The sequence below is a fragment of the Arvicanthis niloticus genome, chromosome 2 (genome assembly GCF_011762505.2).
Source record: "Arvicanthis niloticus isolate mArvNil1 chromosome 2, mArvNil1.pat.X, whole genome shotgun sequence".
In the NCBI taxonomy this organism is placed as follows: Eukaryota; Metazoa; Chordata; class Mammalia; order Rodentia; family Muridae; genus Arvicanthis; species Arvicanthis niloticus.
This window is the reverse complement of record NC_047659.1, coordinates 128,938,770-128,966,603: the sequence shown is the minus strand read 5'-3', so window position 1 is coordinate 128,966,603 and position 27,834 is coordinate 128,938,770. Positions and strand designations below refer to the sequence as shown.

The 27,834-nt window shown below is 41.2% G+C and overlaps 1 long non-coding RNA gene across 2 annotated transcripts in view; it reads left to right on the top strand.

Moving 5' to 3' along the window:
- LOC143441211 (uncharacterized) overlaps positions 1-26,725 on the top strand; it is an 89,473-nt gene extending 62,748 nt beyond the window's left edge. The window contains exon 3 of one of the 2 annotated variants that reach the window (XR_013108441.1): positions 26,636-26,725. This is a non-coding gene — a long non-coding RNA (uncharacterized LOC143441211). Of the gene's footprint in view, positions 1-20,103; positions 20,219-26,635 lie in introns of those variants that run through there. The other variant, XR_013108440.1, reaches the window with a different exon arrangement.
- The last annotated feature ends 1,109 nt before the right edge of the window (positions 26,726-27,834 follow it).

Below are 27,834 nucleotides of genomic sequence, written 5' to 3'. Positions count from 1 at the left end.
CCTCTGACTTAGTACTGAACTGATGTGCTCACCCATGTAGTAACTCATCTCGAATTCTTCTCAAGCATTAAAATTGAAACCACTTGAGGATAAGCACGGAGTCTCTCTTCTCGTTGTCAGCTCAGGATTTAGTACAACACCCTTAGCCCTGCTTGTTGACAGTGGAGATGGCTGTCTTCTTTCACTCTGGATTGTTCACATGGGTCTGCTGCCTGCCTAAGGAGGGCTGACTCATCTTAGAGCTGATGTAGCACGTACAGTGAGCAGGTATTCACTAGGTCTTGTGAGTTTAGGGCCAGGGATGACAAAGAGTCCTTAACTCGTAGTTTAGGGAAGCTGAGTGCTCTTTCAAACGCTAAGTCAAGTTCTGATCTAGTAGAACCCATCCAATTGCTTAAATAGGCAAGTAAGAATAGCAATTACATTCCTCCTTTTCCTCGCCTGTGCTTCCTGTGTCTCCTCTTTCCTGCGACTGTATCTGTAGGCAGCACTGGGAGCGATACTGAAGTTGACCCCTACTCTTTCCATCCCTCACTTCCACTGAGCTCAGCATCCACTTCGCGCTTGCTGCTATTGCATATTTGAAGCTGCTATTCTTGCTCCTGAAACCTTTGCTCATTTAGTCTCAATCTTAAAGAGACAGCCTTAGAAAACCCTTTTCAGAAGATCTTGTGGAAGGCATCTACCACCCTGACCCACAACTCATTACTAATACTTTGCAGAGTGCTCATTCATAGCTATCTGATATTTTCCATTAGCTTATCACTTCTCCCCTGTTAGAACATGGGTATCTCTGTTTTGATTAGTGCAAATCACATACAGGCATTACATTGTTATATTGGGTCATAGAGAATGTACAATTCAAATAATAAGTAACAACACTTTAAATGAGCATAAGCTATGAGAATTTCATTTTGCCTGACTTGATGAGCGTAGCATTCGTTATTAGGGGTATAATAAGGAACAGTTGTGTGGCAGGAGACATAGCCTTCCCTGTCTCCTCTTTCTATAACAGGTTAAAGTGGGGAGTTGCTTTGCTTTCATTTTCATTGCATTTGATGTCTACTCTATCTGTTATTTTATGATTTAATTGCATTGGGCTCTGAATTGTTCATTGAAGCACTGTTGACATTGCACAGAAATTAGAGAAAGATTTTTTTTTTTTTATCAATAAAGAGAGGATAGGTAAATTGCATTACCCTTATAAAATAGAGAAATCTGCACTCATTAAAATGCTAACATATGCCTTTATTGATATGGAAAGGCTGCCTTAACATACTATTGATCCAAAAACATTTTATAAAATATTATTAATCAGTTCACTGAAATGGCATGCAGACGTTCTGGGCGAGATGTTCAGCCTTTAGTGTCTTCTCTACTTTGTGGGGGTTTATATAGTTTCAGGTATTATTTGTGATTTTTCTATAGATTGATATGTTTACAGCATTACACAATATTTTACTCAATGGGATGAATTTAAAGAATCTTTCCTCATTAAAAACACCAAAGGTCAAGAAACAATTAAATGAGAAAGAAGCTGAGACTAACAGAATATGACTCACTGTGCTCAAAACCGTTTCCATGGACGCCCATCACCCATTGCATCAAGGCTGAAATCCTCTCTCCCTATGCCCAGAAGTTCTTCTTCACAATTTCATCTTTCTCACCAGGTTACCTCCAGCAATGGTGCCCTCAGTTCACTAGTACAGGCCCAGCCCCCTCCCCTTTGCCCAGAGCCACCACTTCCTTTGCATTTCTAGAAGACTGTTCTGCTTGGCAAAGGATACTTGGTAAAAGCTTCCTTCTTTTTCTCCTCATCACAGTTTGCCTGTCCACAATGCCTTTCACTTTTATTATGGGAGGCCACACCTGTGCACTTCTGTGACATTAGCTTTGCACCCACACCCCTGCAGGTGTTGTTCCTTAAAACTGGACAGCCACTGCTCCGGCGGAATCTGTCTCCTTATATCCAAGGAGACTCTCACACTGTGTTCATGTTCTGGCTCATAGGAGAACATGACAAATAAAACATGCCAAATAACTAATGGAAAATATTTAGTCTTCTTCACTACAGAACTGTCCATAGAATGGGGCTTTGTGTAGTCTTCTGAGTGGATGGTGGTACACATCTATCCAGATCAGCTTCCAATTAATTCTCTTAACCACTCACCTTTGCTGCCTCCCACCTATCATATTTTGAGGTGCACTGTAGCCCTTTGCTTTGATGTATGGAGGAACCAATGGGCCAATAAATAAATTCTATCAGTGGCTGAACCCTCATCTTAAATACATGAAATAAATCTTATCACTTACACAGACCCACCAGTTTGTGGTTTAATTTTTTGACTTTTAATTGCAGGCTTTGTTTGTCAAGCAGAAGCTTCTACAATATTTCTGGTTGAAGGCCTCAATTCTGGTGTCAGTTGTCTACATATTGATTTACCAAACACCTTAACGTACATATAGTTCAGTTTTACTTATTACCAGGAATTTAAAAATAAAAGTAGATCAAAATACAGAGTGCTGTTCACTCAGGAATATCATAGGAATAACATATGAAACTCTGAATGCCAAATGCTTAGAATCAAATCCTCATTTTGTCTTGTGCAATGGTTACAGTAAGACACTATGTACTCTTAATACATCTTTAAGACAATAATGTAAGAATGCTGATGGCATTTTACTCACAGTGTTATTTCTGGGCTACATATGGTCTTGAAGAAAATAAGTATTCAACCAACATTAATTTTTAAAAAAAATATCAGCAATGTCACTACTATTTTCAACTCTTGGGATCATGTCAAACTGTTAAGGGTAGAGTACAAATGAAGATTTCATGATACTGAAGTCTTCCTGAAATTAAAATGCAACAGTGAAAGTAAATGGATTTTGCTTAGTAACCTTACACAGACACATCTTGTCAGGCTAGCAAACCAACCCTTGACCTGCAGGGATTTTCCTGTATTCTTCTTCTAACAGAGTTGCAAACATTTCATCCTATTTTTTTTCAAAGATTCAATATATGAAGCAGGGAAGTGGGGTTAATGAATGAAACCTCTCTTTGGCCCCATCTTGAGTGTTCCCTGTTTAGCATCCTCTTTTAGATCACAGTGTCAACCTGGAAATGCTCCAAGTCTACAGGGGTCCTATAGTGAGAGCTACAAATGTGTACATCCTGAGCATCCAGACATAACCAAGAATGCCCAGAGGGTCAGCCAGCCAGCCAGGTACAGGCCAAGAAGCTGCCTAAGTAGGGTATTTATGTTTCTGATGGTTTTCTTGCCCTCTGACTCTGCTAGTGAAACTACACTATTTTAATGCATGCTTCAAGAAAGTCTACTTTGTTAGTACAGACATTAACTAGAACAGTGAAGTTGTATCTGTTTATCAACTAGCAAGGGTCCTAATACATAGAATTCATACACAGGGAATGAATGGCTGAGACAATGAATGAATGAATGATAAAGGGATGAATGCAGATATGCACATGGACCTTAAGATCTTTTTACAAATGACTACTAAGTTCAGTATGTCACCAGAGAAGTTTAACCATGTGATCACACAGAGAATAATATCATATCCTTGTGGAAGCCATATTCTTGTGCAAATGAGAATGTTCTAGGGAAAGGTTCACTACAATGCAGATGGAAAATAGATTATTTTGTAAAGAAAAGACAGTTTCAAATCAAGCAAGAATGTTGAGTTATTCAAATAGGAGTTTAGCCAACCTGGCTGTTAAGAACATATAAAAAAGTCAACATGAAAATAAATCATTGTAGATCTCTATAATCAAGACCACCATTGGGGATTGGAGTTGTGGCTTAATGACAAAGCATCTGTCCAGCATGCATGACACTTTAGCTGTACTCCCCAGAACCTCAAGAAGGGCTACCCTAGCCTTCCCACTTTAGGGCTATTTTTCCAATTCACTGTGCCCAGAAGCTTGGAGTGAGTTCTCTCAGTTGACATGTGACAGTTTAAGGACCATGATGAACAAGCAAGGACAACCCAAAACACCCAGCAAGCTCAAGCTGAACACCAGAGATTCACTCACTAGAGACAGAGTTGATTCCAGACAAAGGTTCCCTAGAGAAACAAAGGGGTAAACTTCCTTTTGGTGGGACATTTCAAAAACGATGTGTTCATTCTGTGCTGTTGGGTGTGTGCTCCCTCTTATTATTCATCAGAAACATAGACATTTTAGTAGAGTCCAACTTGAATACTTTTTAAGACAAAATTTGCAATATGCAACATGTTCTGGCTGCTGATGTGTGACAATTGCAGTAGACATGATGGCGATGGATGAAGATGATATTAGGTGGAAGAGAAAATGAGAGAAAGTTTGCCAGAAAATCTCTATTCTAATCAGTGTGGGAATGTCTTGAGTAGTATTTTCTCAATATGATATGTAATAGATTTTTTAAAATTTAATTTAATTTTTTTTACTTATTCACTTTATATCTCACTCACTGCCGTGTGTGTGTGTGTGTGTGTGTGTGTGTGTGTGTGTGTAATATTTGAGGACTAACCCAGATATACTTATAAACAGTCCCAATGCCATACCCAATTCTCTTGTCACCAATGTTTAAGTTCTGAAAAGGCAAGAGTGGAGGATATGACCCTTCCTCATTACTTATAGAGTGGGAAAGTTGAATTAGGTCATTTGGACAAGGGTTAAGAATTATGTTCACTGGACAGGGAAATGAAGGCAGGTTTCCTAGCTCTCTCTGAAAGTAAAGGAAACTGATAATTTTGTTTTAGTTTTCTCGGAAGCTGGGACCCTACAGAGTCTCAACAAGTTTGTCAATAACTCGGTACCTGAAGATTCATCTGGAACAAAGCTGCCAAGGCACTTTTGCAACACGGCTTCCAGAACGTTGCCAGAGAAATGTGACCATATGTAGTGTAGGGAAGAGGAATAAATTTATATCTGTGTGAGAATCATATCTACAAGCAAATGAAATTGTAAAAAGGCTTCACTGTGTTTAAAAGGAAAAATAGTCTGGAGCATGGCTAGCTAAATGAACAGTTATTATACGTATTTGACGTGGTCCTGTCAGAATAATAAAACCCTTACCCTATCCTCCTTTATTTTTGTCTACTGGGCATGTCTAGTTGAGGCTAATGTGTATAGAAGCATCGCAAACATAATTTCCCTTTGAATTACCAACAGATGAATTTACATACCTATTTAATTCTCTATTACCAAGAATACTGGACTATACCACAATTACGTATCCATAATAGAATGTAACTCTTCATAAATTAATCCCTGTTCTGCTTCTACCCTTTGTCAACTCAGGGTTCCATTCTAATCCGCAGACTGACACCTCGGTTGCTCTGACTTAAATGTTTCTGATATACATCATCTAGTTAATTCCATTGAAACGCTCTGAGACACTTTTGAAAATTCTATCTTCCAAGAGATGTCTTTCTGGATTGCACCTGGACTGACATTCTCCAAACAGTCAAGGGTAGCGGTGAGTCATTGCTGCTGAGGTCTTATTTGTGATGCTTTGTATGCTTTCCCATTGTTTCCTCTATTTCCTGCCGTTTGCTAGATGAACTCTGCTTTGGTTTCTTTAACCTCTTGCAGTGATTTGGAAGGAATTAGCCTGTTTCTTATTTTTACCGAAATTTGCAAAATAACATACTTGATCTGATACTCTGCTAATTACTAAGGTCACAGAGAGACAATGGATCCTGACTCTGTCTTATTTTTTCTTAAAAAGGTTCAGCACCATTTTTTTTTAGTTTGTATTTCCTAGCATTTCATGGAACAATGTGCAGTGTTGTGAAATGTTTGTTTCCCACTAAATTCTGTATTTTGCATTATGTTTACCAGAGTTATTTCCTCACATCCCCTCATTTATTTCTTGGCCTCGTGCTTGTTACCTTTCACTCCATTTTGTTCTGATTAATTTGTAGGTCCCCCCTCTTTGGGTAGCTCTTCCAATGTGGTCACCTGGGACACTCGCTCTGTTTATTTAACTCTGGCTTTTCTTATCCTGTCTTGGGGACTCTTATGTGTGTTCTTTATCCCTGAACCAATGACTCCTGAATCTGTCTTCAGCCCATATTCTCCTCCTAACAGCAAGACCGGCTCAGCAAGCTGCTTGTTGCACATTGCCTTCAGCAACTCTGAGATGTATCTTCGGGGGGGGGGGGCATTATTTTATTGTCTCAGGATGTTGCAGAAACATAAAGTAGAAAGATAGCCAACAACATGCATCGTAGTATGCTGATCCATTCTAGAGACATTTGCACATGTCACATCTCTCAACCTGATTTTTCTTGTTGTTTTAGGGAATTTTTTTGTTAATTTTGGTATCTGATCATTTCACACATGTACATAAAGTATTCATATTACCCTCTTTCCCCATCATCTCTTACCCACCCCCAAGCTTATCAACCTCCCCTCATAAGTACTGGTACATTTGTAAGATTCATGATTCTTGGTTTTGTTCTGTAACCCAGTCAGTTGAACCATAGCCAGTTGATCAACATTGGAGTGGAACTATCCTTTGGAGCCTGGAGGGTCACTAGTGGGTACACAACTGAAGGCGACATTTTGCCCTCTTCCTAAATCCAAGAACTTCTACTCCATCCAAGTGTGACTGTTAACGAGCAGACCCAGAACAGGCATCCCATAGCTGCTGTGATTCTGGATTGCAGTGGCTGTCTTTCCCAGTAGGTAACATTTTCCAGCCCTCCTCTCCATCTTTCGGTCTCACATTCTTTCCACCCCTTCTCCTGCAACGTTTTGTGAACCTTGGTGGGGATGTTACAAAGCTTTTGAACTGATACACAACAACCACATGACTTGTGGGGTGCAATGTAATATTTCAGCCCATGCATGCACTTGTAAATAACAAGCTGTATTTGGAAAGAAAATTGCTACCTAATTCTGAAAGTAGGTGAGGTGGGCAAGCATTATGATGAAATCCACTGTCTTGTATGCTAACTAAAAATTATATTAATAAAATGGGAGGGAATGAGCTTTGGGAAGGTGAAGACTCGTGCCTAAGATTTAATCTTTAGCTTTCTAGTTCAGCCAAATTAAAACTGTTTTATAATTTCTTCTGGTTTATTTTAGCTATATGGCTTGATTCATTCCAGAGACAAAATAGAGTTTCCATTCAGACTCAGACTTTGCCTCATGGGTTGCCCATTCTTTTCCTGAGATCATTTCCAGGCTTGATTCTTCATGGAGGATCTATGCAAGAACAATGATTTCAACTCTTGCAAGTGGCCAGGAGACCTGCACCACTCTAAGGAGAATGTAGGCTCCCTTGTACTCCCAGCTTCCCTCCCTTTGCCAGCCAGGATAGAATTTTAGGGTGGATGGGCCCAGCAGTGCCAATGGAATTCTATGGAACTCCTTGGCACTCAAAACCCTTTTTCTCATTTTCATCTCAGAAGGTGGATGCAACTAGAAATGTCCAGGACCTATAAAAACAGATTGCTGTATTTATAGGTTAACGTGGAGGGTTCTGCTTTGGCTTGGATTCTAGTGGATTCTTCCACTGGTCCTGTTTATTTCCAGCCAGATTTCCTCTCTCAGGCACTTTATGCCAATCTAAGAGGGCAGAACACTAAAATAAGTAAGTGGGTGGAGCTCTGGAGGTCCTCTGCAAAGGGGATGGAAAGTAGAACCTACACTCTGGTGGCACGGGATTCGTAAATTCCTATAGCTGGCTTCTGAAGACCAAGGCAAACAGATTGTCCTTTGAATGCCTCAAACGATTTTTTTTTTTCTTGTAATGCCAAATGCAATATTTTTTGAAAAGACTACACCAGAAGTTTCCCAGCTGAGAAAACAGGCTTGTGAAAAATGGTTTCAGAAAATGTAATAAACCATGCAAAAGTTGTTCAGGGTGTGTTTGAAATGAACATCTGGCTATGAGCTGCAGAATTACCTCTTCCCCCCACCCTTCTTTTTCTCACAGCTGTTTGGGAGAGTCCTGAGGGGAAAGAAACAGGTCAATGGAGCAAACTGCACCTTTCCCTCTTCCCAGTCCATTTTGCACCTATGTGAGAAATCTGGTTAACAAGTGTGTTTAATAAGCAGCAAAAATACAGGGGGAAAAATCTTGATTTCTATTGACTCTCTGCAGCAACACCAAAGGAAAATAAACTCCGGATTTTAAAATTTCTTAAACAAAACTTATGGTTCTAATAAAATGTTGCTTTAAAGTTGGCTTTTTTCATATATCAAGAATGGAGCAAAGCACTCATTTCTCTTCATTTCTTAAGAATGGGGGATTATTACGTCACACTTTCCCCAACGTGAAGAAAAGCCAGCTCCCAAGGCTGTGCCTTTTAACTTCTAATTGAGAAACATGAGCGGTTCTGTATGTTCTTAACAAATTTCTCCTTGCATCTGTTTATTGCAAACCCCTTCCATAGCCACCCCAATCACATGCACATCTAAGGACAGCATCTGCTAGTTAAGTGCATTGGAAAAGAACAAGTTGACATTTAATAGATCTTCCTGAGACTATCGGTGTCCTCAGCTAATTCAACAAATACAAAATAATTACCTCATATCAGAAGACTGTGTAGACAAGTCAGTGGGAAGACATGGTAGACACTTCCATATGAAAGGAAGCATTTGTTTCGAGCATCAGTTCTTTCTTAGCCACTCAGCATTCTGGGGAGCCAAGCAGTCATATTTGACCAATGTTGTAGATGCTTATTCAATAGATAAAAGTCCTGGTGCAGGGCACATGGAATTCATTCCATTGATTTCTAGGTATTAGGGAAGATAAATGTTAAATCCTTGCAAGGAAGGCCTAACAACAACAAAATAATGCCAAGCCTTTCCCATTGTTTAAAGTTTGAAATTCCATGTCTTTCTGAGTTTTTGAAGGGATGCTCTGATTGACATACCAGGACAGTGACTATAGCACAGCGGTTCCTCCTCCCGGACAACTTCATGCCATCCTCATCGATACACTCTAGCCTTGACTGGGGCCAATGAAGACAGTCTTTGGCCCTGACTGTTACCTCAGAATGGCTTTGTTGTAACCTAGACAGCTCTTTCCTGATAGTTTATCTTGTGGAGACCTTCTCTGTGCTAAAGATTGTACAGAAAGTGAGACTATCCATGTGTACTGTTAAACTCTATGGTGGGGAGAAGTGACCCTCTCATGGTATGAGAGAAGACTTTCATGAGGAAGCAGTATTCCAGGGAAAATAGTGAACACAGGTGAAGAAAGCATCAATGTTATATCAGGATGTGATGGCGCTAATTGTCAACTTGAAGAAGCTTGGAGTCACTTGGCAGATGAGCCTCTGTACATGCCATGGGATATTGAATTAATTTCATTAATTGATGTAGGAAAGCCCATGTTAATTGTGGGTGGAACCTGGGGAAAGTGAGCTGAGCCCTCACTCGCATTCATGAATCCATTGTTCTCATCTGTCTTTGGAAGAGGCTACACTCTTTGGGCTCTTGTCCTGGCTCCCTGGCCATGGTAACCTACTACTGTGAGCTTAAGTAAACCCTTTCTCTCTTAAGTTGCCTTTGGCAGAGTATTTTTACCACAGCAACTGGAAGAAAACATAGATAAAATATGAAATAAAAACATGGACAGTATCATTGATTTGAAATGTTATAGGAGAGGTTCTGACAATGTCATGGCTGAGAATAGAATATGGTGGGAAAGTAGTGAACAGACAGCCAAGATGGGGAACCCACATGCACCTCATCAATGCACATGAACTTTGGCAGTCTGTCCTAGAAGATCATCTGAGAACTAAAAGTCACCATTTAGTCCCCAAGTCAGAGCGATTTGTTAAGTTTCTAACTCTGCCAGATAATTCTTTCCTAATTCCCGTCATTCTAAGAATCATACCTCAAAACCAATCCCTTTCTTTAAAAGCCAATTAAAGCCTTTCTTTAAAAATAAAACTTTGATTTTTAGTGGCCATATCATCAGTACACTTCTCAGGACACTTCTATGCTCTTTCAAGCCATACTGCTCTGCCTTGTTACTTATCATGTATGAAAACGAACTGCATGACCAAGAAATGTCTTCTCCCTCTTCTTCTTTCCTCCCACTCAACTCAGCAGAAATTTTCTGGTGAACTATGCCAAGTAGTCTGCCTTGAATACAGTGCTGGTCAAAAGAAGCCTGTGCCTGATTTTCTAGGTAAAAAGATGTTGTCACTGCCTGTGCTCAATGTGGCATTTTGGGCAAATTGCCGAATCTTGTTATTTTGTTCAGCTGTGAAACAGGTCCCTTGTAATAGTGACCTCACAGAACTCCCAGGAGCATTCAAAACAATTCATATGATTTACTCATCAAAAGTCCCAAAATGTTAGTTGTTTTAAAATCCTGAGGAAGGATTAGAGGCGACTGGACTGTCAAGCCAGCTGAGGCAAATGCCTTCAGAGGATCTCTTACATCAGATGTTTCATTCTCAGGTTTTGCCCTCAACTGCCCCATAATAATACAGTTTGGGAAGCTGGGTGAGACATAAGTAGGAAAAGGATAATGAGAGGTTTTTATGCCTCAAAGGCACACACACACACACACACACACACACACACACATGCACGTGCACACACACAGGCACGCATGCGCACGCACAGGCATAGGCATGGGCACATACACATACGAAAGTTAAGCTGAGGTCAAAACAAGCCTTGAGAAATTATTAAACCACAGGAGAGAAAGGGGCACCCAGAGAAGGTCTTAAAAGAGTCTTTCCTTGAGCCACCATTAAGCCTTCTGGACCGTGTTTTCTCTTACTACCAGAAACCCAGGCTTCTCTGCTGCTGTCTATTCTGCTCCCATGGGAGCCTCGTTGGTCTGATTGCTACGGTGCCTGCATGATTGATTGTCCCAAGTAAGGCAGTTTAAGGAGGGAGTGGGTGCAGTCACTGACAACTCAAGCTGTGTGTCCATCCAACTTAGAACCAGCAATCCAGCTGACTCGGGCCACACAGCTGTCAGTTTCCAAGATCCTTCAGCTCCCAGTGAAAGAGAAGTAAGACTCTTTCTGGCCCAATTTATTTTTAATTGGATCAGAACGTTTTAAACTCAGTGTTGCACATAGGTTTCCTGGAAGGCTGTGTCAATATTTTGTGAAACATCTGGATCTTTGGGTATTGGGATGTTGGAACATAATGAGCAATTTTCATCCCAACTCTTTAAAGTCATGTAGATAAACTGATTGGTTTCGATTCAGGGAACTTAACTGCCAACTTCAATTAGCCAGGGTTCTTTAATATATTCCTTTTTCTAACACGGTGGGCAACTTCGATAAATTATTATTTATAGATTACTTATTAAAATGCTACAGGGAAATCATTCCTGGAAATTCCTCACTGTGTAACTGTAAATGATCAATCCCTCACTTGCTGATTGAGTGTTTGAGGATTGAAGTCTGATCAGAGGATCACAGAGACGCATACTTAAATGACAGCCTTATTCCAGCTCTTATGCTCTACACCTTCAGTATCACTGGCATGCAGATACCCAGGGTGCATCTGGAGTATCAGCCATGGAGGGATTCTTGGTTGCCCATAGTATCTTTTTATTTTGTTGAACCTTTTTGCTTTGTGTTATGTGAAAATCCACTTATTATATTAACAACAGAGATACATTTTCCCAAACTCCCATTCACTGAGCACCCCATCTGATATGGACAGTGAACATCCTTCTGCCTTTGTTGTTTCTAACCCTTGCAGCGTGGAAAAGACTTACATAGATTTGAACTGGTGAGAAAAACCCATGACCAGTACAGGGGCACCCAAGGAAACAAAGTACTTAGTTCACGAGTTCCTGAATTTAGTGTTCACCCCATGTGACAAGGAGAGGCACACAACCACCCAGAATCTTCATTTCTCACTTTTACAACAGGATACGTTATTTCTCTCCATCGGGGGACAGTCTTAAGAGGTTACAGGAGGTAGGGTTTGTAACATATTATAGCAGTGTTGCCAGGCCCGTGGCAAACACTATATAGCTTCTTGTTACCCAGCCTCCCCGTGGGAAGAATATGGATATGGTTGGTCCTGCGTACCATGCTTCCTTAAACTGCAGCCTTATTGTCAAAGCATTGTTAGGTCTCAGTTTGAGTGTTTGGCTTACAGTCTAGAGGTAGATAGAAATTCTACTAACCGAGAGTCAGAAACTAGAAAGCAGCACTGCAGTCTGAATACAGCTTAAACTCATGCAAGACTTTTCTTTCATTGAAAAGAAAAAAAGTAAAACTGAAGTCTGCATTACTGGGAACTGGAGAAACAGCCATGCTATGGAGTCTCCTTTGGGAGCTTTGCAGTGCAGCCAGGTTAAATAGTGCAGATTTAAAGGGGTCTGTGTGGTTTTAAACCAGTGCTCCCTCCAATCATCCTCACCAGCTGCTCAACCTCGGCTCAGTTTCTTCATCTCTTCCGGCCCTGGTTTTTGCAAACATGGAAGGAGATAAGAATGAAAAATGTCATCTCGGTTAAGCTGCCATAGTGTTTGGCTGTACATCTCAGGATGAGGGCGCAGCCACTGGGTCTTCTGGGTTGTTTGCTCTAACTGGCACCTTTTCTGTTCACTCTCTTCCCACCTCAACTTGGCTTTGACCTGACAACTCTTTAGTGGGTACCCAATGATGCTGTACACACGCCCTCATATACAAGAGCAGTTCTTGGTTCTGTACATTGGAAGCTCCAAGAAGCCCCTTACTTATTCCAAGTACATCTAAGGTGGACAGTGGTCCCGTTTTCTTTTCTGCTAAGTTAGATCAATTTTCCTTTACATGACATGTAGGGAGAGATGCATGCGCCAGTAGCAGAGCAGTTAGGAAAGATGCAAGCCAACTTGACAATCTGGGTTGTGTTTTAGATCAACAATGGGATCATCTGGACCTGGAAAGTCCCTGGAACACCTGCTCCATGATTGGGAGACATACTATACAGACAGTGTTCACCAGATCCCTGGGGGGATCTACTCGTACTCTGAATGTGGAAAGTTTTGGCCATTATCAATAATGAGAGGAAGTCATACCAAAGTTCATATAAGTGTATATGAATCCAGCCTGACATCCCACCAGTTGGGGTGATACTTACATGGAGCTCTGCAGCATTCCATTGAATCAAGACATCCAAATGTCACTTGTCACCATCTGTCCCATTCCTGCACTACTGGCCAGTCTTTATATAATATATACTTCATTGGAGACACTTTCTGGATTACTGTTTCTATCTAGTTCCTGCCCCTTGTTAGGATATAGCACCTGATTATTATTTTTTTTTCTTAGAGGACAGTCTTAAACAAGGGCTCAACTTGAATCACATAAGAATAAACTGCTGCCTAATATGACTTTCCTTATTAATATTTTCACCTCCCATTCTCTCTCCCTCTCCCCCCTCTCTCTTTCTTACACACACACAGCACACACACACACACACACACACACACATATTCTAAGTAACTGTGGTCTCTCACTTTCCATACAAGGTGTTTAAGATCTTTCAGAGGTTAAAGAAGGTCAAGCATGAAACCTGGCCTGGCTTTTGTGGAACAGCAAAAGTATCCCCAAAATATTAATGGGGTTTACATCATCATCACATCATCACAGGCATAATGACATATTCCAACCCCTGGGGATCAAATGTCTGGAGAAAGGAAGGAGTGAAGTAATAAATGAAAACCATAGGATGAGTATTCAAATGTAAGAGATGATACTTTCCAAATATATGCACACACAGGAATGCACACACAGGAATGCTCACACAGAAATGCACACACAGGCATGCACAGAAATGCACAATACACACAGACATGTACACGCAGGCATAAATACACAGGTACACACAAATGTGTACACACACACAGAGAGAGAGAGAGAGAGAGAGAGAGAGAGAGAGAGAGAATATATAAATGACAGTGTGAATTCAAAAGAAAGCCAAAGTGGGTCTTCCCCTCTCTTCTTGTCCTGTGGATCTTTAAAAATGCATACAATATCACATTGTGATAAATATCCACAAAAGATAGGTACAAGGGCTAAAAGAAGGGGCATGGTTCCATTCAGAAAATGTCTCTCAGGGAAGCAACACATTTGAAGGATGGGTGGAGGAGCTAGGCCAAACTGGGTGGGACAGGGGAGGGACACAGCTGGTGCTAAAACTCTGTGACCTAGAGAACAAGAAGCTTTTAAAAATTATTAATTAAGGAACTGAAACAGTTCTGCAATAAGTGGAGTCCAGGAAAAGGGGGGCTGTGGAGGGGGTTCGGGGAGGGCATTGAAGGGGGTGCAGCAGGACTGCTGGTGAAGAATAATTTGCCTTTCATCCTAGGAGTCTTGGAACAGTGATGAGTTTCAAGCAAAGGGCAGCAAGACCAGAATTTGTGTCGTACAAGAGTGCTCTTAGCAATGTGGTAAAGGACAGAGGTGTCAGCAGTGATGGGTGGTGCAGACCACTTATGAAGGTGGTGGGTATTGTGGAAAGATAGAAAGCTTCAAGAGACATTGAGGTGGTCTTATGGGAAGAACTCTGATTAGCTCGGTAGATAGAGGTGGGGAGAAGAAAATGCCAAATAACTCACAAAACTCCCTGGAACTGGATTCTGGATTGCGGAAAGACATGCTGGGCAGATACCAGCTAGAGAGCACAGAACAGCCACCAGTTAGGTTTAAGAGGTAAATATTCTAAGTTAGATTCCTTTCCTGACCTTCTAGACAAAGCCAGGTCTGGAATTGGGATGAGAAATCTAGGTTGGAGATAGATATTTTATTATAGTAAATTTTAAAGTTATTATTCATCGGCTACTTTTGTGTGTAGTAATAGTATGTGTTATATAATTCATCTAGGATTTATGTAAGTGACTGATCACTCTCATGTTGCAGAGGAAGAGGAGGCTGAGGGACAGCTTATTGTTTATGCTTTTAACCATTGTGTCACACTGCCCCCTGCTGAGCACCTACTAAGTGCCATGCTCTGATGAACACTGATGTTTAAGGCATTCCAAGGAATTGTGTTTTCAAAGAACTAACTCAAGAAGCAGTGTGTCTCCCAAAACACGCAGAAGAAATGTGAGATAGAAATGCTGCCTTTTGTCCAACTGCCGTCTATCCGCAATCACACCCTATCAATAGTCACATGTAAAGAATTTTACTTTATTTTTGAGACAGGATCTTACTATGTAGCCTTGGCTGGACTGGAACTCAGCTAGACTCGAACTCACAGAGAACCACTTGATTCTACTGTTCAAGATACAGACCATCATGCCTGTCTTAATGTCATTGTAAATCCTGGTTTACAGAGTCAGCAGCAGTGATAATAGCGGCCAGCTTCACCATGAGTCTTTAGGTCAGGAGGGTTTATCTTTTCTTTACACTTAGAAAAACAAAAGATTTGTCCTCCCTGCATAAAGTCACACCTTTAATTTTCCTTAATTATATCCCACAGCATAAAAATGGCGACATTTGGATTAGTCAAGGTGGGTAGTATCATCTTTGAACAGAAATGAAGATGCTATCCTCAGACTGTGAAGTTGCTAACAAAGGAGAACATGCAACCCAAGGGCCAAAGGATCTACTATTTTTGGGTGCATTTTTCCTGGTACTATATTTTACAATGAAGGTTTATGAAAGAAGAAAATGTGTTGTCTGTAAGGCACCTGACTCTCATACAGGAACAGAGGAAAATGTAGAAGGGAGGTGGAGAAATTAATTTTCACACTCTTGTCCCCATAGCATCTCAAAATAGAACTCATTACAATGCAGAAGATCATATACTTGTCCGCACACTGGTCCACATACTCAGAGGGATGCTCCCGAACACAGATGAATGACACTGTCAGGAATGGCCCCATTTCTCCACACAGCCCACACCTTTCCCTTCATCCTAGGTACCATCATCTCTGTTTCAGCAATAGATGCTTCCAGAATGTCATCTGTGTAAACCTCTCGTTCCAAAATATCCCTTTATTCTTCCAAGTCTTTTTGCTCTGTTTCCTATCTTTACTAAAACTATCCAAAAAACTGCCAGCACAAATCTATTCATTTCTAAAGTCATGCTCCCTTGTCCAAACACACCAAATTTGGCTTTCCCCATTTTCCCCATTTGGCATTCCCAACATTCCAGCTCAGCTCTTGGCACTACTGAGAAAGGCTAACCATTCTGTAGATAAAACAAACATTTTTTTCAACTGTTTTCTCACTCTCCATTAGTTCAATTAACATCAATGGGATGACTGCTGCATACCCAAGTTCTTTACCAAGTATTAAAACTGTCTCATTAAACAGCCATTCACATTCAGTCTCCTCTTGGTTTCCGTGATGCTCTGGAATGCACTTTCCATAGCACCTATCAATGGCCTTTTAGATCTCTTGGAGCATATATGCTTTCAACTATGGCTGTGGAAAATATATAAAATAAAATGGAAACAATTCTTTCTTCATAGGAGTAAATTTATTTCCTCCATTTTAATAAATTTCCTTTTAAAGGTGGCCATCAGAAGCTTAGATATATTATTCAATAAAACAACTAAGATACTCTTAAACTTGGTATTCACAAACTTTCAAGATTATGAATATATATGTATATATATTACTCTAGTATTACATACTTCTAATGTTCTTTCTTATATACTATATAAAATATACTTATATTCTATATAGTTCCACTATAGAGTGGATTGTGCATGAACCATCAGAAATTTTCTAATGCTTGCTTAACGTAGTTTAGAACCAAACTTACAAATATATCCAATATAGACCAGTCCCAGGACCTTTATCTAGGCACTCAAACCTGCCCCATGGTCTTTTAGCTTTGGGTTTGGAAAAGCCATCAGGTTGCTAACTGTTTTAGAGATCATAAAACAAAATTTGTACCTAAACAGGGAAAAAATGTCTCCAAGAAGGAGAAATGTAGGCAGAGGACCCAGGGTGAGGAAAGGCCTCTCCTAAGCTTTTCTGGCATAAACCCCAAGCTCATGCTACCAGGAATAGTGACATTAAAATATATATCTCCAATTTGACCAACAGCTCCGAGGTCAAGCTCAAATCCTGCCTGGGAGTTCTTCAGTTTTAGGATCATTTGTCAACTCAAGCTTTGGCTATGATTTCTCTGCTTTCTGAGGCCTGAGGCAAATATGGCAGAGTGAGGGCTGGAGATACCAGTCCTGGTAGGATGCTGTGGGAAGAGGGGCCTTCTAAAATTTCTGACTAAGTGGATGGTTTCAGGTTTGAAAGACAAGACCTTTCTTTTCATGGGTTGACCTTTTTATGTGGATGGAATGAAGGCCATGCTGAGGTGACTCGGACAGGATCTTTGCCTTCTCATCTTGGAGCTTGTTCCTAGAGACACGCTTACTTGATGGATCTAAGTAATTTCTCCACCAACCCAGAGCCTCCCGAGAGGCTTTTCCCAGCTGCTGGAGTGAGAAAAGGAAGGATTTACAAGCTTCCAGTGTAATCTCGGGTACTATTTTCACTCGGTCACTACTCAATCTTAAATAGTTTATCTTAACCCTATCATTACAAGTCACCAGCAGGGAAGAGGATGTAGACATAAGTTTATTATTGCTATTAATCTGTTTTAAAACAAGTTACAGACATCTATTTAGCAAAAAAAAAAAAAAAAAAAAAAAAAAAACACAAAACAAAAAAACAAAAACTAAATAAACAGTATACTGCAGACGAACAGTTTCTTGTCAACTTTCAGGAGCACCCACCATATAAAGCAACTGTGCAAGAGACCATGTGGTGCAGAAGAAAGGCACTTGAGAAGACAGGGTCCACCAGGAGGAAGAAGATCACCCATAGGCTGCAGCTCTGAGACTCGGTCCTGGCCCTACATCTGAGGACCTGGTCCTAGACAATGGTGCTATATTGCACTCGGAGACTCTGTCTGGCTCTGTAGCACTGGCACTGGCTGTCTGCTAGTGTTGGACTCTGCCATCAGTCCACAGTCACTTTGCTCTCCATGTCTTGGAGTCTCTTCAGCTGTGTCAGCTTTTGTGTTGTATGTGTTTGCTGAGGTTCCAAAAGGTTGAATTTATCTGGTCTTCTCCATAAGTACCATTTGTCCCTCTTAAACTATGTCTATTTAATAGGATACTTTTTTCTATGTAATGTTTTATATAACACTGAACATAACTTTATTTACCAACATTTCCTGTTTTAATATTACATTATATCCTTAGAGCTATTAATTAGTGTGGTGTGTGTGTGTGTGTGTGTGTGTGTGTGTGTGTGTGTGTTGTGCTGTGTTTGTATCACAGGGTTTGGGCAACCTATACAAACTCTCCTGTTCCCAATTAAGCAAAACAAATAAATAAATAAAATAAAAGCCATAGACCCAGTGAAATAGGTCCTAGGTCCCCAATAAGCTAGAATTTGTATTCTGCTTATTGTTCCCAGAGTTTGTGTTTATTTCCCCCAGCAGTTCATGTGGTGGAGAAAATTCAGTCATTGGCCACAGACCAGTCTTCTTCCTGCTAATGCTGAAGCCACACTGGCTTTATGTTTTCTGTCTTATGCTTCATGTGTATTTGGTGTTTTACTTCACAACACCTGACGAAAGCCTTTAAGCGGAAGCAGTACAGTTTCAGATCGACTCATATTATGTGTGCTCACGTCAGTCATTGTCTTGCCTGTGTGGTTATTGGTCTCCTTTGGCTGAGGCTCTGCACAGCTGTCCACACTAAAAGTTCATGCTTCCTCCTTACAATAGAAAACTATCACAGTGCATAATGTGTACACTGATCGGAACATTATCTTATACACAATTAATATGTACAAATGATATCTTTATCTGTATCCATTTAAGGATAAATTTATTTTTAAAATGCTCCACTCACATATAACTAGATGGGATATCACTAGCTTATATAGTCAGAAACAAGACTACCAGACTGCTTATCAGAGGTGGGTTAACATGATTAAAAGGTACCAATAGCACATTGGAGATATGATATAGGCCATTTACAGATTGGGTTTGTTAAATACCCCATCTCAATTTCCTTTCTCTCACTCACATTCACCCATCAGGCAGATATAGATTCCCAATGCTACCTTGGCAATCCTGTATTGATGAAGACTGATAGCCACTAGCGGAGTCCTTCTTATATGGAGGAGACCTGGGCCCTGCTGCCATAGTCTAGATTGACTTATTTGAGAGGGTGTGCACACATGGTACAACCCACATGTGAAAGTCAATTATTTCCTTCTAGCCTGTGGATCCCAGGAACTGAACTCGGGTTGTCAGACTTGGCAGCAAGCACTTTTACTTGATCTCATCTGGACAGCCACACTTTATCTCTTAACCGGTGTTATTTTACTGAGCTTGTCACAGGTCTCAGCCTCTCTTCTGGCCCGGCCAAGCTCCAGGCTGTGCACTAAGCACTAAATGTTGCTACCTATTTAAGTTGAACGTGGTTATGATAACATATTCCACACACTGAATGTTTTAGAACAACAGAAACGGATTTCCTTCTGGCTTGAGGAACCTGGAGTTCACCATAGTCTCACCTGGTCCAGTGAGGGTGCCAGATTATATAAAAGGCTTCAAGAAGTACAAAGACAGAGTCCTTGCCTCTTTTGTCTTCCGGTGGTCTCAGCCTCCCCTGCAATCCCCCAGGTTGTGGCTATGTCACTCAAATTTCTGCCTCCATCTTTTCGTGGTGTTCTGCTTAGCAAATATCTTCTGTGTTTCTCTTATAAAGCTCCCAGGATCAAGTTTGGTATCCACTTAAATACTAAGGTAGTCTCATCAAATCAAGATCCTCATCTTGAGTCACATATTCAAAGACAGTACTGATAAGAGAGCATTTTCAGGTCTCAAGAATTACGGACTGATATCTGTAACCAGCCTAAGATACTGTCCAAAATGGACTGAAAAAGACTTCCAGAGCTGACCATGACTCAGGAAGGTAGCTCTTCAAATATGGAAGATGGTGACAGTGAGTTGAAAGATTTAAAATAAAACAGAAAAAAACAAAAAAATTCTTTTACCTACTTTTCAGTGAGGGGAGAGTGTTGTGTTTCACAAATATTGACATATACACAGTAAGAAGTGAAACTCAGAAATTAGAGTGGAGGCCCTGGGGATGACCTGGTCACAAATGATAATCTTGGAAACACTTTCTCCAGGGTAGCTACAGGCTTGCCTCTGTTCCTCCAACTACAAGGATTACTCAGAACCTGCTAGGAAGAAGAAGAAGGCATTTTCTATCACAAACAGCTTCACTGGAGAGGAGACAGGTAAAAATCCCTGCATACTTGTGACTAATAGCCAAATCATGTGAACATTGCTGGTGACCACATTCCAAACTTTGTCTTATTTCCTGGACTCCACCAAGACAAAACCCACACAACACTGGATCCTACCTGGTCTGCATCAAGGGTGTGCTTGAAGTAGAGGCTTCTATCCTGCAAGGATTCTTAAGTTTCTGATTGGTTTATAATCTAGAAGGAGCTTTGGTAGTGTAAATATATATATATACATATACATATACATACACATACACATACACATACACATACACATACACATACACATACACATACACATACACATATACATATATATTGTGCCGGACAGTTTCAACTGTGCGACCTTATGCTGAGGTCCTTATAATTTGGGTATTATTTTCCTTCAATCATAGCAATCCCTCCTGCCTCCTTCAGTCCGTACTTCTCCCACTTAAGCTCAAACAAGGCTACATTGATGACCAAGAGGCAGTCAGATAGAAGAACATCTTTCACCAGTCCACCAACACTGTGGCCACTCCTGTCTGGCTGGGCTCTCAGCATAGCTGATGAAAAGATGTCGCTGCAGACAAGTGTTTAACCTTCTCACCTTTCCCCTTTGCCCTCTGCCTTGTCTGAGCAGCAACACAGGAAAGCTGGAGTGAGAGAAAAGATTAAATCAGGTGGTTGAAAGCTAATACCATCTTCCAGTCTCCTGGCAACTCTCACAGTCAAGCAAGGAATTTAAACTCTAGAATCCCCTGGGGGGCTGGAGACAGAGACAAAGAGGGAACAGAGGAAGGGAGAGAGAGAAGGAACGAAGAGAGGGAAAGAAAGAGAGAGAGAGAGAGAGAGAGAGAGAGAGAGAGAGAGAGAGAGAGAGAGGTTAATGTCTCTCTGGATTCAGTACTGGAGTTCTCTTCAAGGTTGGGGACAGGGGTGGGTGAAACATCAGTCTGTCCTTCACTGGGATGCATTTGGAAGAGAAAAAAAGGTGAGGGTCATATAGACATTCTCGTGGGAGCAATCAGAATCTTGTCAGCCAGCCTCCAGAGCTCTAGGGGACATTTAATAAACTGATACAAGTACAGGAAAAGATAGGCTTTGTTTTCTTTCTACCCCTGCTGAGAAATTCTGCCCATTGTGTTTCTGTGGGAGGCTTTTCTGGCTAATTTTGAAAAATGAAGTGAGCAGGTAAACTGTAGCTAATGGCCTCAACCCCGGGGGCAGACATCTGGGGCAGTGTTGACTTTGTTGCTGGAGAGCCAGCTGGCCTTTGCACTGCCCCCCCCCACCTCCAGCCTCACTCCCTGCTGGTCTCCAGGGGGGCTTCAGCTTCTAATGAACCAACTGCCAAGTCCCTACTGCTGTGGCTGCCACCACCCCTGCTCTTGCTGAAGCTCTACAAATGTTTGTTTTATGAATGAGTATGCACTTGGCACACCTTGAAAATGTTCCTTCCTCATCCCAAGAGGTAAAAGCTCCCCACTACCCACTCTTCTTGTCAGGAAAAAGAGAGCCACTAGGTAGATCCACAGATCCAGGGACAGGGGGATTGGATGCACAGAAGTTGGGGTAGGAGCATCTTTAATGATTATCTCCCAAGGAACAAGATGATTGGGGGGGGGGATCAATATCTCTCTCTCTCTCTCTCTCTCTCTCTCTCTCTCTCTCTCTCCCTCACTCCCTCTTTCCCTCCCTCCCTCCCCCTCCCCACTGTGAGTGTGTGAGTGTGTATGTGTGTGTACCAAATGTTGGTCTAGGTAGGTCTCTATTTCAACATGCATAGGTTGTATATTTTTTGAATTTATTAATAATAACTGGATTTGATCAGTTCATGCACTATTCATATGCAGAAGTGTCACACTGAACCCTAGTCATATGGGCACTTAATACATTTTTAAAAGATCTTAGATTTATTTTCTTTTTCTCTGTCTGGATGTTTTTCCTATGTGTGTATGGCCATCAGATGTGTTCCTAGTTCCTGCAGATGCAAGAAGAAAGAATCAAATCCCCTGGATTTAAGGGTGATTGTGAGCTATCGTGTAGGTACTGGTAACTGAACCTGGGACCTTTGCAATAACAAAATAACAATCTTAACCACTGAGTCAGATCTCTAGCTCTACATCTTAACACATTTTTAAAATAAAAAGAACACTCGAATCTGGTACCAATATTACACATCTTGACTAGTTTGATGCCAGCTTGACACAAGCTAGCAGAGAGGTGTCCTTAATTGATAACATGCTGACATAAGATGGACTGTAAGCAAGCCTATGGGGCAGTTTTTTAATTTGTGATTGACATGGGAGGATTCAGCCCACTGTGGGTTGGGTCACTCCCAGGCTGGTGATCCTGGGTTCTATAAGAAAGCAGGCTGAGCAAGCCATGGGAGCAAGGCAATAAACATCACCCTTCCGTGGCTTCTGCATCTGCTTCTGCCTTCAGGTTCCTTTCCTGTTTGAGTTCCTATCCTGACTTCTGTTGATAATGAACAGTGATATGGAAGTATAAGCCAAATATACCCTTTTGCTTTTGGTCATGGTGTTTCATCACAATGACAGTAACCTTAACTAAGACAATGCCTTAAAATAAAATAAAAAAAAAAAGTCATGCAATGCTGAAATTACCTGTAAACATGTGTCTAATATTTATTGTAATGTTTAAGAATGCATTTTGAAAGCATGACGAACTGACTTGCTATTTGACATCAGGAAAGTGAATTCACCTCCCTGGACCATATCTATCACCTGTGTATTCCACAATGAAGGTAGGTGGTATTATCCTCCTCTCTTGAATGATTGGGAAGGTTACTGAGATAAAGGATATGGGAGTGTTCCATGCAAATAATTGATCAAAAGTGATTTGCAACTGGTATTACAAGGTCAGTGATTCTTCTGCATATATGCAAATGGTCTCTAGGGAATGAAGAAATACTAGGTTTCCAATAACACTGGAACACTGGAATAAAATACAAGTGGATATCCCAACTGGGCTGTGTTTGATGTAGTGTAGACCACTTCCATTGAGTAGGACTTGGTAGGCAACTACATTGAAAACATGAGCTTATGACTAAGAAGGAAGGAAGGTAGAAAGGCCTTTTCATGTCTGAGCTGAAGAATGAAGCCCTATGTCACCCTCCCTCAACATGAACCCTGAGCCATCTTTGCCCATAAGGACCTTTTCCCCCCAGAATTGACAGAATTGGGATTCATCAGAACTGGAGCCTACAGGAACTTCCCAGATTAGAGTATCCCCTGTGTTTTCCTTGCCTTTTGTCTCTTCACAGTGCCATTGACAGAAACCAGTTGAAATCAAGATGGTCCCTTCAACCTGCTAAATGGGTCCACTGAGCCATTTGAGATTGAGCCAATTTCCTGAACTTATACTGGTCATAGTGTTGGGCACCAAAAAAGAGACACATATAGAGTGACCGTGGTTGTAAATTTGATGTAAGAAAAACTCCAGCCCTTTTATCTACTTAATTGTTGGCAGGGCTTTGGATGCACACATTAAATTTGAACACATACCCAAACAAAACACACCAAAAGCAAAAGTAGGGGCCCTCTGTTGACGTAGAAGCATCTTTCATTTTTATTATCCACGTAGAAGCCTTATGTCTGTTTTTATTCTCCTAATGATGCCTTTGGTTCTTAAATTACCCACTCCCAAAATCAAATTCCTCTGATTTTGAGTTTGAGCACAGAGGGTCATTAGAAAATGCATTCATGAATGAACCTGTGAGTGTTTAAGGTTCCTCTAGGGCATGACTATGTCCAGACCCAATCTGTATGAGGAGCAAATCAACCACATGAAGATGTGACTTCAGGTAGCCATGCTGTCTCTGAGAGGTCATGTGTAGGAGGAGCTAAGGTGGGAGGAGTAAGGAGAGGATGAGGAGAAAGGGGAGGAAAAGGAAGAGGAGGAGCTAGGGAGAGCAGAGATGTAGGAGTGGTAGAGAGGCATGCAGGTATGGAGAACAGTCGTGTGTAACAACTTTCATTTAGGTTAGCTAATTGGGAAACAACTCTCTTTGTATGGGCATATTTATTGTTATTGAGCATTACTAAATATATAAAGCCTTTGGTTAATATTTAAGCATTAGAGTCTCATTTTCTTACTGGGCCCCCATAGATAGCGGGATGGTCTGGGCAATGCCCAGCCTTGCGGAGACAACATGGAAGATTGGCAGAGCCATCTCCCACTCTGTCGTCTTGTAGGTGGCAGGGCTGGTGTTTCTGGCTGGCCATTTCCAGCTGTAGTGCGCACATGGCCTCTGGCCACAGAACATGATGGCTGAGCTAGGCAGAGCTGCCACAGCTTAGATAGTCGGCTTGACCAGAGGCCATTTTTTAAAAATATTTATTACAATAGCCATGAAAAGTGTTTGTCTGGAGATGTAGAGCATTGTATAACATTTTTTGGGGAAACATGAACAAACATTTATTCACTCCAGGAGACCAATCAACAAGATATCATAACCACAGTTGTAACCAAGTCTAATTTGGTGAAGCAATGAGCTTATTGGGGTCACTTGTTGGACTGTAGGTGAGGGGTTACATGCTGGAACATGGCTCACTCAAAGGTACTTCATGACCAACATGTGTGAGGACCCATGAAAACTACACTCCTTGAGCTCAGCATGACCTGCAGACAAAACAGTTGTTGGGCTCTCTTCTATCCTCTCTCTTTCTCCCCCCCCCCATCTCCCTGTCTGTCTGTCTGTCTGTCTCCAACATTTGTACTGCTTTATGACTTCCTGTGAAACCTTGGGAATTTACCTTTCTGAAGCTTCCAGAGCCTTCTGAGTTCATATTTATTTGCTCAGTCTCACAGTCCTTCCTCTTCCCTCCATCAGGATATGTTTCAACTCAGAAGAAGTAGCTACACAAACAAATTGGTAACCAAACCTTTCCTTTCACCTTGTCTTTAAACTCACTTTCGTATGTAATCAAGAAAGTTGGGGCTGGGCAGTGGTGGCACACGCCTCTAATCCCAGCACTTGGGAGGCAGAGGCAGGCGGATTTCTGAGTTCAAGGCCAGCCTGGTCTACAGAGTGAGTTCCAGGACAGCCAGAACTACACAGAGAAACCCTGTCTTGAAAAAACAAAAACAAAACAAAGAAAGAAAGAAAGAAAGAAAGAAAGAAAGAAAGAAAGAAAGAAAGAAAGCAAGCAAGCTGGGATCTCGGGTCCACATGGAGGACCCTAAATTTGTATCAGTTTCCCAAGCTTACCTTCTAGGTTGCTCTTGGCACACTATGGTTAAGTGCCCTTTAAAGTCCTATCAGTAGCCAGAAATGACTAAAAGCCTAAAATGGGCTCATCTTTCACTGCAACTCAACCTGTCCACAGATCCCACTCTTCTCTGCATTCCTCTGACATTATCACTGACTGCATCTAGGGACCGAGTCTTGGAGTCTCAGCATTTACTTCCTTATGTTTAGATAACAAAAAAATCATTTATGCATTTTATTACCTTTCCTATTGTGACCTTCTCTTTTGTGTGAGGGGGTATACGTGGGTGAGGGGAAGTGTATAAACACATATAGAGGTGCACAAGGAAGCTGAGGACAACGTCGCTTATTGTTCTGCAGAAGCACCATTTACCTTGTTTTTAAGATAGGGTCTCTCACTGGCCCAGAACTTTTCAAGTAAACTAGATTGGCTAGCTAGTAGATCCCAGTGACCTACCTACCTCCACCTTTCCAGTGTGTAGATTATAGGATCATATCTGTATGTCACCGTTTATGGCACGTTTACATGGGTTCTGCGAATCAAACTCAGGTCCGTAGACTTTTACAACAAGCACTTTAGTGACTGAGCCATCTCCCTAGCCTGCCTCTTTTGACTTTTAAATTTTTCATTTCAGAAATCTGATACCTTTCTACCAAAGCAATTGCTCTGTCATGGGGATCTTGCAGCCTTCTGACTGCCTGTGAGTTCAGTTGCTTCCTGTCTGAAATAGTGCTAGACTCAGACTTGATATTTACCTCCGGTCTCTGGCTGCAGTTATCCACTGCGTGCTGCCAACCCAATGTCTCTAAAGTTCGTTTCTGAGCACGTCACTCCTCTGAGCAAGAAGCATCAACAGCCCCCCATTGCCTGACAAATAGCATCCAGATTCTTTATCATGGCTTTTCACTTCCACTTAGCGATGGTCTCAACTCAGTGCACATTTATTGAGTATCTACTTAGTGCCAGCACCTGCCTTGGGTGCTAAAAGTATAAGACCAAACTCAAGAAGAATAAAGCAAGACAAACTAAACTTCTACTACAGAAGAAAAGCAAGACAGACTGATCCAAAATTTCTAGCCACTAGTGCCCAGCCCCATTCCCCTACCCCAACCCAACCCCCCTATTGCAGAAAGTATAAAGTTGGATTTGGGTTGTTCTTCAAAAACTCCACATTTTCTTCCCTTTGTGTTCTCCAGGTTTGTCTCTTCATCTTCTGCCAAGCTCCTCTGCTTTAGCATTTCTTCCATCTTCCATCGCAAAGCGATAACAAATCAGACTTTTGAAGGTGAGTGCTTTTTAGCTACTGCCCTTAAACAATTTTTGTTACATAATCTAATTTTTTTTCTTTTTGGTGCACAAAAGCTTTAGTCTACCCATTAAGTCTCTGCTGAGGTTTGACTGTAAACTATCTCCCCATGGCTCAAATGTTAGAATACCTAGCCTCAGCCAGTGGCACTGTTTTGGAAGCTTGTTAAAGGAAGTGAAATCTTTCTGGTAAACCTTGAGATCTGAAGGCCTGGCTCTTCCTCTCTGCTTCCAGAATACAGACACAAGGTGAGCAGCTACCTCATCGTCCTGTGTCTATGCCTTCCTCCCCCATGATGGGATGTATTTCTTCTCACTCTAGATTCAAATAGACACTTCCTCACTTAAATTATTTCTCATGAGTAACAAGAAAAATAATGCAGTCCCTACATTGTTATTTCCTTCCCAAAGTTAAATACTTCATATGACATAGAAAATATAGCAATGCATGTGAACACACAATAATGTATCTTCTTAAAAAGAAATGTCAATGACCTTAGGTAATACTTCATTCAGAAAACTCCAGTTTTCCGATCTCCGACATACCTTCTCAGAACCTCAACCAATCGCCAAGAAAAGGGTAGACTCTGATATTCTCACAAGACCTGTCTGATGTTTTTCTTGCCCTTTTTATGCTCTATAAGAATGAGCTGCATCTCATAAATATTGTTTCCATAAAACGTTAGGCAAAATTAAGAAATTTTATCTTAGAAAATAAGACCATAGAGTAATAGTGAAAATAGTAATGCTAAGTAACAATAATAATAAATAATAATAATTGCTTCTGTTCTGTGGTAAACATTATGCCAAATACCTTCATCAAAGAGCTAACTCAGAACAGTTAGGTCAGGCCTTAAGGGCAGCAGTAATGGCGAGGTAGACAACAAGAATGGAAGGCCAGCATAGCTAGTATTCTTTACAGAAAGGAGTAAGCTTTTAAAGTCTCTCTGAACCTATTTTCCTCATGATTCCTAAGGGCCTGTCCTACCAGTACCTCTGTGAGTTTGTGTCTGCCGTCTGGCTTTCCATCTGTACTTTGAGGCTCTACAGCTTTCTACAGAAGAAAAAAGAAAGATCTCTGCTCCACTGT